At 47.4% G+C, this 13,908-nt stretch overlaps 1 long non-coding RNA gene across 1 annotated transcript in view; it reads right to left on the reverse strand.

The window, feature by feature from the left end:
• Window positions 1–321: 321 nt before the first annotated feature.
• The window catches only part of LOC144107998 (uncharacterized), a 48,897-nt gene continuing 35,310 nt past the window's right edge, over window positions 322–13,908 (reverse strand). The window contains exons 3-5 of the long non-coding RNA XR_013309459.1: window positions 8,003–8,142; window positions 5,843–5,907; window positions 322–343 (exon numbers count right to left, since the gene is read on the reverse strand). This is a non-coding gene — a long non-coding RNA (uncharacterized LOC144107998). The remainder of the gene's footprint in view (window positions 344–5,842; window positions 5,908–8,002; window positions 8,143–13,908) is intronic.

Below are 13,908 nucleotides of genomic sequence, written 5' to 3' on the forward strand. Positions count from 1 at the left end.
AAAGGTTGTGGTCATGGCTTAGTGATCTAAGAGTTCATTAAGCAAAGCTGCCCTGAGCTGTCACAGGTTCAAATTGTGCCTGGGGCTCATGTGCAGGCAATTGTTTTCCGCTCCACGCCATTTGGATGGAAAATTCCACGTGTCCGAGAGGTGTGCACTGATCCTCAGCCATATACGCTTCCACAGTTTCTAGATTGTCTGCCTGCAGTTACCAAGAACGAGAGCTACAAGCATTTCAAGCTTACAAATTAGTTCTAAATATGAGAAGCCATCGTACCTGGCCATTGACCTCAGCAAGAACACCTGGGTACTATGGTGCAGCAGGACCCATGCTAGTGGAAGCCTGGAAAGTGTGCAAAGTGTTCGCATTTGCAACAAGAGTAATGTACAGTGTCGGTGAAGTCTTAAGGCCAAAGGCTTTTCGCTTCAGCCGCATAACAGAGCCATTACAGCAATATTAAAGACCAAGTGACCTTGAAGTGCTAGCAGGTTTCTTCTTGCGATACAGAAGCTTCCTGCTTGACTACAGTTTTGAATGATCCGCTACATGAATTATTCTAGGAACATTGATTTCACTGGAGCTGAATGCTGTAGCCTTAACACTTTTGACCTAGACTGTACATGGTACATTAAAGGGACAGTGAGGAGAACTCAATCAATTTTCTTTTGTAAGCAAAATGTGATAGTTCAGCATTTCATGGCTTTGTTGCCGCTTGTCCGAGAGCGAAAGATGCATTTATTTCAAAGAAATTTGCATTCGAAGTTGAAAAAGTTTTTCCCGCCACTCCGAGTCAAACTCGGGAAATCTTATGACATCACGGCGCACTCTTATGACGTTACAGGACGTAGTGACAAGAAACGTGACGTAAACGCTGACTCCGTGATTTCTCGCGGCTAGCGGTGCGGTCTAGCAGCAGCCAAAATGAAAGCTACCGCCGCCACACGTTGAAGGCATCTATCGGGGGTCGCTACCATTGCTTCGTCTACGTTTGCACCAGCATCTTGCCAGCGTTACGATAGATACCGTTCCCGAGCCCGATGACAAAGTTCTCGCAAAAACTCCGGCCTGCTTTTCAGCGACCTCTGCCCCACAGAGCGTGCGATGACTTTGAGGGAGAACGGTTAGTTAGGCGCTAGCGGGTCGTTCCCCCTTCCGCCATGAGCAGCCATTGCAAATTAAATATCATAACCCCAGTGCGGGGAGTCGCGAGGGGCCAGGACAAGGTCAGTGCGTCGCGCCCATCGGAGGCTGGCCGGGGCTTTGGGGTCAACAGATTGTGATTCCTTGAACGGCGCGGTTGCACGGTGCAGAAGACGGCGTCCAGGTCTCCCACGGTTGCAAGGGCGAGGTTATTTATTTATTTTTTTGCCACAAAAACGGATGGGTACTCAAGGACGCTCGCATTTAAAGTAGGCGGCTTGAAAGTAAGGCCGACACTTCAACGGCTTCTCTGCGTTTCCGGAGGTACAGGGTCCACTGGATCGGGTTCTCTCGCCCACTTGCATGTACCTTCAGATGTGTACTGTGAATGGATTAAATTAGCCGAGAGTTCGAAAAGAACAGCACCGCCCAAAGACCGAAGCTATTGAAAGATGTCACAACGCGCACCTCGCCGCGGAACCGTATCAGTCTGGTCTGGCTGGCACAGCTGGCGCACTCGGCGCGAAATAGAGACATGCTCCAAGTCTCCGCCAGTGTGGTCAGAGTGCGCCTAAGCTGCCGAACGCGTCACCAGTCAAGCGCAGTTGGAGTATAGAGGGTCTCGCTTTGGCCGACGTGACGTTGGTGTGCAGTGCGCGCGCATGCGTTACGCCAGGCTATAAACGCGCATTAAAGGGACACTGAGGAGAAATTGAGGTTGCGTTGTATCGATAGAATACAAGCTCCTGATCACAAAAACGCAACTCTTACTGAAAACAAAGCTCTTGTAAGGTAGAAAATAGCAAGGACCAAAACACAGGTATCGCCGCCACAGGGCAATCTCGCAAGTACAAGCGTGATGACGTCATAGGACAAGAGACGCCACCTTGGAGGAATGTTCTTTTTTACATGGAAGCTGCTAAATCTCTGAGGCTGACAAAAGAAGGTTTCGCGGTTCAATATTGAAATAAGTTTTGTTTTAAAACCGATAGCGCACTTTTAACACACCAGGAACACAGACAAAAGACAACCTAAATGTTGGAAGCAAAGAAAACCAATGCTTGGGGGCGCCACAGGCAGCCACGAGAGTTTCGATTTGTTATGGCGCTTCGCGTCTATGAGCTTTGCGTGCCCCGAGGTTTTGTTTTTGACGAACCTCGATTTACAAGTGCCGAACAGCAGAGGAACTCCAAGTGCCGCTTCAAGTAATAGTTAACCTTTGAAGGAGCCTGTTAAGGCTGGTCAAATGATCGCCACGGTCGATGAAAAACTATCATGGCACGATGGTCGGTGATCATACAAGGCAGTTCGCAGTATAAAGAGCACTTGTGTCTTCCCACGCTCGCCCGGCGAAACATTCTTGGCTGTGCCAGTCAACTTCAAACTACTTAACGGAAATCATTTATTAGAGACGGGAGACAAGGTACAAGGCAGTTAAAAAAAATTGATGGCCTAGCTGTGTTAGGCCAGGATATACGTAGCGAAAGCGCGGAGACTTCTGCATCGGAAGAGTGCAATCACTAGATGCGCCTTTATTCATGGTTAAATCTTGAGCCGTCGTGGCGGAGTGGTAGAGTCTCCGCCTCAAACTACAAAGGCCCTTGTTCGATTCTGAGCCTCGGCACAGGTTTTTTTTTCAGTGAGTGGGCGGGGGGTTTCAGTGGCTACCATAGGTGCCGCCACTGAATACGTTGGTTAGCTGTTAAGCGCAGGCTCTGTTAAGGTGCGTTTACACTCCGGAGTAATGCGCGCGCGCTGCATGGCGACGTCACATCGGCCAAACCGAGACCCTCTATGCTCCAACTGTGCTTGACCGCCGACGCGTTCGGCGCACTCTGACCGCACTGGCGGAGACTTTAAGCATGTCTCTATTTTGCGGAGGGTGCGCCAGCCACCGCCGGCCCGGCCAGACCGATTCAGCTCTGTGGCGAGGTACGTGTTGCGACGTCATTCAATAGCTTCGGCAGTTGAACGCAGCTGTTTTTTTCGAGCTCTCGGCTAATTTAATCCATTCACAGTACACATATGAAGGTACATGCAAGTGGGCGAGAGAGCCCGATCCAGTAGACCCCGTACCGCCGGAAACGCGCGGAAGCCGTTGAAGCGTGGGCTTTACTTTCAAGCCGCCAACTTTAAACGCAAGCGCTCTTGAGTATCCATCCGTTTTTTTTTGGCAAAAAATAAAATAAACAACCTGGCCCTTGCAACCGTGGGAGACCTTGATGCCGCCTTCTGCACCGTGCAACCGCGCCAATCAAGGAATCGCAATCCGTTCGCCCCTAAGCCCCGGCCAGCCTCCAATGGGCGCGACTCACCGACCTTGTCCTGGCCCCTTGTGACTCCCCCCACTGGGGTTATGATATTTGATTTGCAACGGCTGCTCATGGCGGAAGGGGGAAACAACCCGCCGGCACCTAACCCAACCGTGCTCCCTCAAAAGCATCGCACGCTCTGTGGGGCTGAGGTCGCTGAAATGCAGGCCAGAGTTTTTGCGAGAACTTCGTCGCCAGGTTCGGGAACGGGATCGATCATAACGCAGACAAGACGCCGGTGCAAACGTAAACGAAGCGACAGTAGCGACCCCCGATAGATGCCTTCAACATGCGGCGGCAGTAGCTTTCATTTCGGCTGCTAGACCACACTGCTAGCCGCGAGAAATCACGTCTGCGCGTACGTCACGTTTCACGTCACTGCGTCCTGTAGCGTCATAAGAGTGTGCCGTGATGTCATAAAGTTCCCGAGTTTGAATCGGAGTGGCGAGAATAACTTTTTCAACTTTGAATCCAAATTTCTTTGAAATAAATGCATCTTTCACTCCCGGACAGGCGGCAACAATGCCTTGAAATGCCGAACTATCAGATTTTGCTAACAAAAATAATTTGATAGAGTTCTCCTAACTGTCCCTTTAACAGAGCCTGCGCTTATCCGCTAACCAACGTATTCGGTGGTGGCATCTATGCGCGCCACTAAAACCCCCCACCCACTCACTGAATAAAAAAAAAACCTGTGCCGAGGCTCGGAATCGAACCAGGGCCATTGTAGTTTGAGGCGGACTCTACCACTCCGCCATGACGGCTGAAGATTTAACCATGAATAAAGGCGCATCTAGTGAGTGCACTCTTCCGCTGCAGAAGTCTCCGCGCTTTCGCTACGTATATCCTGGCCTAACACAGCTAGGCCATCAATTTTTTTTTTAACTGCCTTGTACCTTGTCTCCCGTCCCTAATAAATGATTTCCATTAAGTAGTTTGAAGTTGACTGGCACAGCCGGGAATGTTTCGCCGGGCGAGCGTACGACGACACAAGTGCTCTTTATACTGCTAACTGCCTTGTATGATCACCGACCATCGTGCCATCATGGTTTTTCATCGACCGCGGCAATCATCTGACCAGCCTTAACAGGCTCCTTCAAAGGTTAACTAGCACTTGAAGCGGCACGGAGTTCCTCTGCTGTTCGGCACTTGTAAATCGAGACGCGTTAAAAACAAAACCATTAGGCACACAAAGCTCATAGACACGAAGCGCCATAACAAGTCGAAACTTTCCTGGCCGCCTGTGGAGCCGCCAAGCGTCGACTTTCTTTGCTTCCAACATTCAGGTTGTCTTTTGTCTGTCTTCCTTGTGTGATAGAAGTGCACTATCGGTTTTAAAACAAAAATTACTTCAATATTGAACCGTGCAACCTTCTTTTGTCAGCCTCAGATTCGCAGCTTCATGTAGGAAGGAAAATTCTTCCAACGTGGCGTCTCTTGTCCATTGACGTCATCACGCTTGTACTTGCGAGATTGCCCTGTGGCGTCGATACATGTATTTTGGTTCTTGCTATTTTCTACTTTACAAGAGCTTTGTTTTTCAGTAAGAGTTGTGTTTTTGTGATCAGGAGCTTATATTCTATCGATACAAGCCAACTTCAATTTCTCCTCAGTGTTCCTTTAATTGGCATCTCCAGGAGATTTTAAAGCACTTTGAGTTTACTATCACATTACACTTCTTGAACCTTGTCTCAGTTGCAAGAAATAATTCTGCAAAATAATGGAATGTCAACAACTAGAACACAAACAAAAACTGTGTTTCGACCACAAAGCCATCGCTAAGCAATACTGCTCCGAGCTGCCGCAGGTTAAAAATGTGCCTAGGGCTGCTCTGCAGGCAATTTTTTTTTTCTGCTTCATATTATTCGGACAGAAAATTTCCCATTTCCGAGAGGTGTGCAGTGATGCTAATCCCCATGTTTCCGGTTTCTAGATTGTTTGCCTGCATTTATCAAGGATGAGAGCTAAAAGCATTTCAAGCTTACAAAATCATTCTTGTAAGATCGACAATTGGGCTTTGATTTCCCAGCGCCCCGTGCTGAAGAAGGAGCAAAACACAGGCGGAAGACGAGGCTGACAAAGTTCAGTTTGGCACACAGAAACGCTTGGCCACCGAGGTGCGCTGTGCTAGCAGATTGTGGCCGTCGACACTTCTTGTTAGCACTGCGCACCCAGCCCCTCCACAACTGTAAAACGCAAATCAAACAAGAAGTGTGGATGGCCACAATCTTTGTTAGCACGGCGCACCCCGGTAGCCAAGCGTTCCTGAGCACCAAACTGAACTTTGTCAGCCTCGTCTTCCGTCTGTGTTCTGCTCCTTTATCAGCACTGGCCGATGGGGCATCAAAGCCCACTTGTCTTACATTCTAAATATGCGACACCTTCATACCTGGCTGCTGACCTCAGCAAGATATCCGGGTTCTGTGGTGCAGCAGGATCCATGCTAGTGGAAGACTGCAAAGTATGAAAAGTGTTCACATTTGCTACAAAAGACTAATGTACAAGGTAAATTAAACGGCAACTTCAGAGCATTTTCAAACATATTCTGTTTACTATCACATTACACTTCTTGAGCCTGGTCAGAGTCCCGAGAAATAATTTTTCCAAATAAGGAGCAAAGAAATAATGAAATACCACTAACTAGAACACAAAAAAACTTGATTTCAATCAACAGATCAAAATATGATGGTAAAGTGTTTTACTGGTAACACTGGTGACTCACATTCTGTACTGCACCAACTAGCTTTAAAGGAGTATAAACACCCATCTTTTGGGTGTGTGTTTTTGCTTTCTAATGAGGCATCAGGCATTATTATACATGGATTACCTTGTGGTATTCTCCTATTCTCAAGTCTAGCAAGAGAACAGCAGTTCACAATTGGTAGCGAGGTAAGGGAAAAGGTAAAGGAATACGTCTATTTAGGGCAGGTATCAATAGTGACAACTGATCCGGATTATGAGGGAATTACTACAAGGATAAGATTGCGATGGAGCGCATATGGCAGGGTCTCTCAGGTCATGAATGGCAGTTTACCAATGTCCCTCAAGGGAAATGTGTACAACAGCTGTATCTTACCAGTACCCACCTATGGGGCAGAAAAGTGGAGGCTAAAAAAAAGGGTTCAGCTTAAGCTGAGGACAACGCAGTGAGCCACGGAAAGAAAAATGATAGGCGTAACGTTAAAGCAGTATAACACCTACCGTTTGGGTGCGTGCTTTCTTGCTTGTAATGATGCATAAGGCATTATTATACATGGAGTAGCAGCTAGTAATCTCTTACGACCGCTTAATAATTTTTAATAGCATTTATTTTTCGTCCAGTTTCGGCTTCAACACTTGAACAAGGACAGTGACGTCAATGTGTGCTTACACGTCACTAGACATGAAAAAACAGCAATATAATCGCTGCTTGCACATTTGTTGTCATTCCAGCAATTGAGGAAGGCTGATTTCAACACTGCAGTAAATTAGAACAATGAAGCACCGATTCTATGGACATTTTTCCATGGCTCACGTGAAGGAAAAGCCCTCTTTGACGTCAGAGCCATCGTTCGGCTGTTCCAAAACTGAAACAGCATGCCAGAAAAAAACAATTATAAATTATTTAGCGGTCGTAGGCAAACATCACATGGTGATTCATGCCTAGTAGCGTCTTCTGCATCATTGAAGAAAAGAAAACATGCCACCAAAATTAGGTGTCTATACTCCTTTAAGAGACCGGAAGCAGGAAGAGTGGTTGAGAGAACACACGCGGGTTAATGACATCGTAGCCAAAATCAAGAGGAAGAAATTGGCTTGAGCGGGGAATGTAATGCGAAGGTAAGATAGCTGTTGGTCCTTAAGGGATTCCAAGAGAAAGAAAACATAGCAGGGGGCGGCAGAAGGTTAGGTGGGCAAATGAAATTAAGAAGTTTGCAGGCATAAGGTGGGCGCAGCTGGCAAGACATGGTTAATTGGAGAGACATGGGAGAGGCCTTCACCCTGCATTGGGTGTAATCAGGCTGATGATGAAGATTCTCCCATGATTAGTAAATAATTTATAATCGAATTTCTTTTTCGCGCCGTTTCAGTTTCAAGAGATGAATGGGGACTATGACGTCAAAGTGAGCTTATAGGTCATGCGTGGCATGAGAAACTGCAATATAACCGGTGCTGCTACATTTGTCATTCCGACTATTGAGGAAGGCTGGCTTCAACACTGTAGTGAATTAAAACGATCAAAAAGCAATTACATCGCATTTTTTTCATGCCTCACGTTACATATAACCTCTCTGATGTCACAGTCTTCACTCGGCTGTTGAAATCGAGACAGCATGGCAGAAAGATTTGATTATAAATTATTTACAGGTCCCAGGCAAACACCACATGATGATTCATTCATAGCAGTGTCTTCTGAATCATTGTAGGGAAGAAAACATGCCACCAAAATAAGGTGTCTACACATCTTTAAATCTTTAAATTATCATTGGGCTTTTTCAAATTGCCGTGCTCGGAGAGCCTGTTCGCTGCCAGAAAATTCACTCCTGACAGGAAGGTGCATCATGCTCACATGAACTAGTCGCCGCCAGAACCAGCCTGCTGGCAATCATGGCGCCAAGGCCGTCCATGGATCACGGAAGGCGAGTGCCCTCTGCTGCTTTGCTTGATGTTGCGTCTCATTGCTCGCATGCGTACGGTAGAAATCTGATCCTTGGGAGCGAAAGAAAGGACGGAAGTTATTCAGGGCAGCCGCGGACTCATGCACTCAGATGCGTACATCGGCGGCAACAACGCAAGTATATGTCCTTCAGTGCGTTGTGTGCTGTCGTGAAGTGTGCATGTAAGCTTCGAGATATCCACAAAAGCATATGTGACGGGCAGTCGCACTCTAAAGACTTGCATTTGACACCACATAGGAGGGCTAATTGGACAGCGTTAATTGGAAAGACATGGGTGACGCTTTTGCCCTGTAGGTGTAGTGAGGCTGATGGTGAGGAGGAGGAAAAAACTGCGCATGCACTGCTCAAACAACATGCTGTAGTCTCAGATTATTGCATATTTGCTAACTACACACTAATTACTTTGGCGCCAATGATCGACCCTGCCTATACTGACTCTCCTGTGGTAGTTGCAATTTCTGTTTGTGAACTAATTCCTGTGGGCTGTGAGCAGAAAACAATCAGGATATGTTCCACTCAACTGTAGTCTGCCGCCCTCCAGCTGCTAATATTGCTGCCAGCAAGTAATGCACGCATTATTTTGACAAGCGTGCATATCAGCTGGTTGAACATTTTTCTGAAGTGCGTGCACTGTACAAATTTAGCTGCACGTCGTGTCTGTATGCTATCGCTTTTACTGCAGAGCTAGCACTCGAATGAAAGGCATTACAATCTGGCCTTGCATGTCGGCCCCGCACTGTGTGTGCAGGCATGATGATCCACACTGGGAAATTTTTCTTTTTGATGAGTCAAATGCAAGGTGAAGTATGCATACGGTATGGTATTTCTCAGTTATTTTAAGCACTTGTGGCAGAAGACCCGAGCACCAAGCTTTATGGGAACGACCGAATCGGCACGTGCAAGGTTATGCTTCATCTTGAGCTGTGAAATGAAAATGACCTCCGTAGAGAATAAAAATTTTGAACAACAAATTTGGCAGAGCACACACGCACGCCAGCCGGCAGCCACCACTTAAAGTGCCCCGACCACCCTCTGGCTAAAAATGTCCTCTACCAATGTTGTTGTGAGGCACAGTCCCCGGAACACACAACCGCAAACAAACTTTAATAAAAGATATTATATTGGAGTTGCATATATGGCAAACTAGCTACTTTTCCATGCTCCTCTTCTTCCATTCCCTCTCAGAGGTTTTTCTCCCTTCCGCTTGGTCCACTAGCTTTAGTCCTCCATCCCTGCTTGTTCTCTGTGGCTGCCCTTCCGTTTACAAGAGTAGACAGCACCCCTTTTGTTTTAAAGTCAAATGGGGAGCTTTCGGTGGCGTCCGCGTTGGGCCTATTATGAACGGAATGCACACCAGCCGAAGAGGATTAAGGTGCAGATCCCATCGACAGGGATGACCACGGTGGCGCAGCAACAGCAGCGGCAATTTCGACAGCGTCATCAGGTGGCCGACGACTGCACAAAATGAAAGGATGACTAGCTGGGAAGGAGCCTGATTCTTCCCACGCTCGGCTCGATGCAAATGACCTTCCCCCTTTGACTGGTTCCCTGCAAGAAGCGACCGACGATGAACAGATGACGGGAAGAGGGGAACTGTGCCTTCCAGTATTTAATCGGGTCTTAACAAGAGCCGCCCCGACCGGAGAGAGCCCACCGCAGTTGTAGCCCACAGCGCAGCACCGGCGTTTTCGATAGACAAGTGAATAATAATTATCACCCCTCGTGAATAATAATTATCAGAGGCCCTATCCGTGTCTCACGTGGCCCGATTCGCTTTGGTATGCCGCATAACCGAAGAATAGCAGGGCCTATAAATTTCCAGCAATACATATATTTAACCAGTATCATGGCACTGACAGGCCACCGAGTTGCAAGCCGAAGCTAAGACAACGTGCTGCAATGAGAGATGTGCGCTGTTCCGCAACGCCGTATCGGTGGGCTCGATACAAAGCTCTCTGTTGCTGAAGGCAGCCTGGCTGCTCCCCCAAACAATAAATATTTTAGACAACAATGCGAGGAGGCAATACGAAAAATGAAACTTTGACCTGACATAAAGCACACAATATATGAGAGAACAAAAAACAGAACGATGCTTCCATTCCACATGCGGTTGTCTAGTGTCCTACGCAATCTTTTACAATGGTAGCATTTAAGCAATATCTCTACACTACAATTCAAAGATCCGCTACAAAGCACTCTGTTGCTGACGGGAGCCTGGCTGCTTCCCGCAACCATAAATATTTTATACACACACAAACAGAGACGCCTGCCTGGCTCTGAAGTATGCTGCTATGTAATGTACATATTGCGACTGGTAAGCGTGCGAGTGGCAGTAGCAGAGGCATCCGCAGTAAAACTTCGCTCAGTGCATACATGTATCTGTGCAACTGTTGTAGCTGGCTCAGACTTTTTAAAGCACATCGGAGTGATTTTTCTCCTCGACATCCTTTGGATAAGCTCCGCGTTTGTTAGTGGAACACAAGAAATGAGAGATAAAATAATTAAAGCGACAACAAACACAGGGCAAGCTACGAAAACGGATCAGTTAGTGTGTCGCGTTCATTGCTTTCCAAAAATCATATGTCGCGAAAAATTAGCAGATCTGAACACAGCGGATTTCTCCCTGCCTCATGCAATTACTTGAATTCATGAAAAAAATCACGATATATTATTTCGCTCAGAGTGACGCTTACGTCGAGACCTGCTACAACGCGACCACGCAGTTTTTCCCTTCTTTGGGAAGCATGCGCTGGGCTGCTGCGTGCTCGGATCGCAAGCACAGAGGAAGTGGTATCGTAAGCGTTCTGCGAGTGCTCGCAACAGTAAAAACGCATGTGCATCGACTTTATGTAAAACGCCACCAGGCTTTGCTAAAAGCGTTAGGCTTGACTGTACACGCATCACACGTTTGGCACTTCTGAAATCTGACCAAGTAGCGAAGTAACTGCAAAACTCACCTCCAAGCTCCATTACTTGGGCGGAATAGAATGCCTTCTCATCTTTTCCGCCGCGCCAGTAGACGTCCTTTTTTTGCCAGGTCGCTAACGCCAGTCGGTGAGGCATCATGGATAGATGTAGCGCAAAGGAAACAAGGACGACATAGAGACGTGTACGATAGCTTTTGCGCCGGTAGCCATGAGATGTCGGCCAGGTCTCTTGCAGCCGACGAAGCTTTTACAACCATGGGCCATGTTCTCACCTTCCGTTCGATCTTGGACCATTTAGAGCCTTCCGCGCCTACAGAACTCCACACGGACGCCAGCAGCATGTCTGGGTGCCGCTCCTGCTCAGCGGAAACCTGGCTTCAATGAGTACGTCTTTGCATACGCAAGCCGTGCGCTCACAAAAGGGAAGTCTACTTATTCAGTCGGCGAAAAAGAATGATTGGCGATTATTTGGGCGATCGCACAATTTCGCCCTTACTTATATATGGGCACCCCTTCGCTGTCATAACAGATCACCATGCCCTTTCCTGGCTGTTTTCGCTAAGGATTCCTCTAGCCGCCTGGTTCGATGGGATCTCCACTTACACGATTACAACATTCGGGTCATTTGTCGCTCCGATGGTAAGCACTCTAATGTCGACACCCTCTCAACCTCCCCTGTGCCCTCTCATCCAAACCCACAATCTATTTACAGGCATCACACCTTCTCTTGACACCACTGATGCCGCTTTTGAGCATCGCAAGAATACATTGATTGCTTCTGTTCTGGATTTTCTATTAACCGCTCGCTTCCAATCTAGAGCGCTTTTTCGTCAAATCCATCAGTTTGTCATGAGGGACTAGCTGCTGTACCGTCGATTCTAAGTGTCAGATGTTTACAAATGGCTGCCGGTGTTTCCCCGGCATTTCCGCCCCGTCATTTGTGCCACATATCACTGTCACTCGCAATGCACTCATGCCAGTCTGCTGAATATTTTTTTCCTGTCTGCGTCTTCAATATTATTGGCGGTGCTTTTCCTGTTTTCCGCCAGTACGTACTTTTTTGCCTGGAATGTCAGAGTCACAAGAACCGACCACCGCACTCACCTGTTCTCTACAAGCATAAATTTGTCAAACTCAGCCATTCGGCCGTGTTGAGATCGAGCTTTGCTGGCCCTTTTTTGCACTCCGACAGGGCACCGCTGGATAATTGTCGCTATTAATCATCTTATGCAATCGGCGGACACTGCCCCATTACGAACTGCGACGGCCTCTGACGCAGTTGGTTTCATACTTCAAACCTCATACTTTGAAACGGTGCGCCTCAGGAATTCCTCAGCGATCGTGGTCGCGTGTTTCTGTCATACGTCGTTGAAGCCCTTTTTCGGGAGTGCCACATCGTTCAGCGTTAAACTTCTTTGTATCATCTCTTCACGAACTGCATGACAGAGGGATTTTACTGGACCCTCGGCGACGTGCTAGGCAAACATATCACTTCCGATCGCTCAAACTGGGACCATGTTCTGCCCTTCGTTACCATGCCTCGCATTGATCTCGGTTGCCTTGAATGCATTGTTGCTTCGATTGAATAAAAACATTTGCGAGCGAATACTGTCTCGAAACACGTGCGTATCATGTAAAGTCAATAAAATAGAGTAGCTTAGGAATGCGACAACACCTCACGATTCACAACAGTGGAGCAAACACGGGCAAATCGGAGCCTAGACAAAACAAGAGCTTGTATCAGGTCGACATACGACTACCGTCAGCATCAAACTTTGCGTCCGCCTCGTGGCATAAACTGGGTGCGAAAAAAGCTTTCGTTTGCTGCCCATCGCTTGCTTTTAAATAATCAGGAAAGTCAAATTTTTAACACTGTGCTGCCGCAGACTTTGTCGAGCTGCAGAATGATTAGTATCCGCGCTGAGTAGAACTATTGCGTACACTACTTAAATTTCGTTCATTGCTGGGCGTAACACACTGCTAGCAATACACGTTAAGTCGTAATTTTTTCTTTGGCGGACAATCTTGTGTGTGCAGCAAACTGAAAAACGTCCCAGCACCTGTTTCTCCCAGCAAAGTGATTCGGTTCACATTATACGGTCGGTATTTACCTCGAGGCCGCAATACTTCAAAAAATTGTGGCTCCAATCCACGCTTTGAAGGTGGCTGGAGAGCGAAGCTATGCTGTTTTCATTAATGTCTTAGCGTGGCGCTTTTTACTTACGACAAACACACGAAAAATCAATCATAAACTTTACCGGCAGTTCCAGGGATCGAACCCGACCGCGGCGGCTGCGTTTTTATGGGGGCAAAACGCTAAGGCATCCGTGTGATGTGCGATGTTAGTGCACGTTAAAGATTAAATAAATAATTGGTTTTGGGGGAAAGGAAATGGCGCAGTATCTGTCTCATATATCGTTAGACAACGTTAAAGATTCCCAGGAGGTCGAAATTATTCCAGAGCCCTCCAGTACGGCACCTCTTTCTGTCCCCTGTTCTTTTATTCCCTTCTTTATCCCTTTCCTTATGGCGCAGTTCAGGCGCCAAAAAATATATGTAAGAGAGACACTGCGACATTTCCTTTCCCAAAAAAACAATTGTTATTATTAAACACATTGGGGACAGGAAACATGCGCCATTGTTGTATAAAGAGCGGGGATGATACGGCGGCGCAACCACTGTCCATGGAAAAGAAGCCAAGTGGGGCCGACGCTCCGCGGCGTAGAAGACAGGAGAAATTCCAGTCATCGGACCTCGAGGTTGTGGCCGACCAGTTAGCCTTCGAGGCAATGAGCGGCACATGGCCAAGAGAGATGCGGAGACGCCACAGCAGAGAGAAGACCGCATCACCAAGCGCAGATTCTAGTTGA

The sequence above is a fragment of the Amblyomma americanum genome, chromosome 1, assembly GCF_052857255.1.
Source record: "Amblyomma americanum isolate KBUSLIRL-KWMA chromosome 1, ASM5285725v1, whole genome shotgun sequence".
Lineage (NCBI taxonomy): Eukaryota > Metazoa > Arthropoda > Arachnida > Ixodida > Ixodidae > Amblyomma > Amblyomma americanum.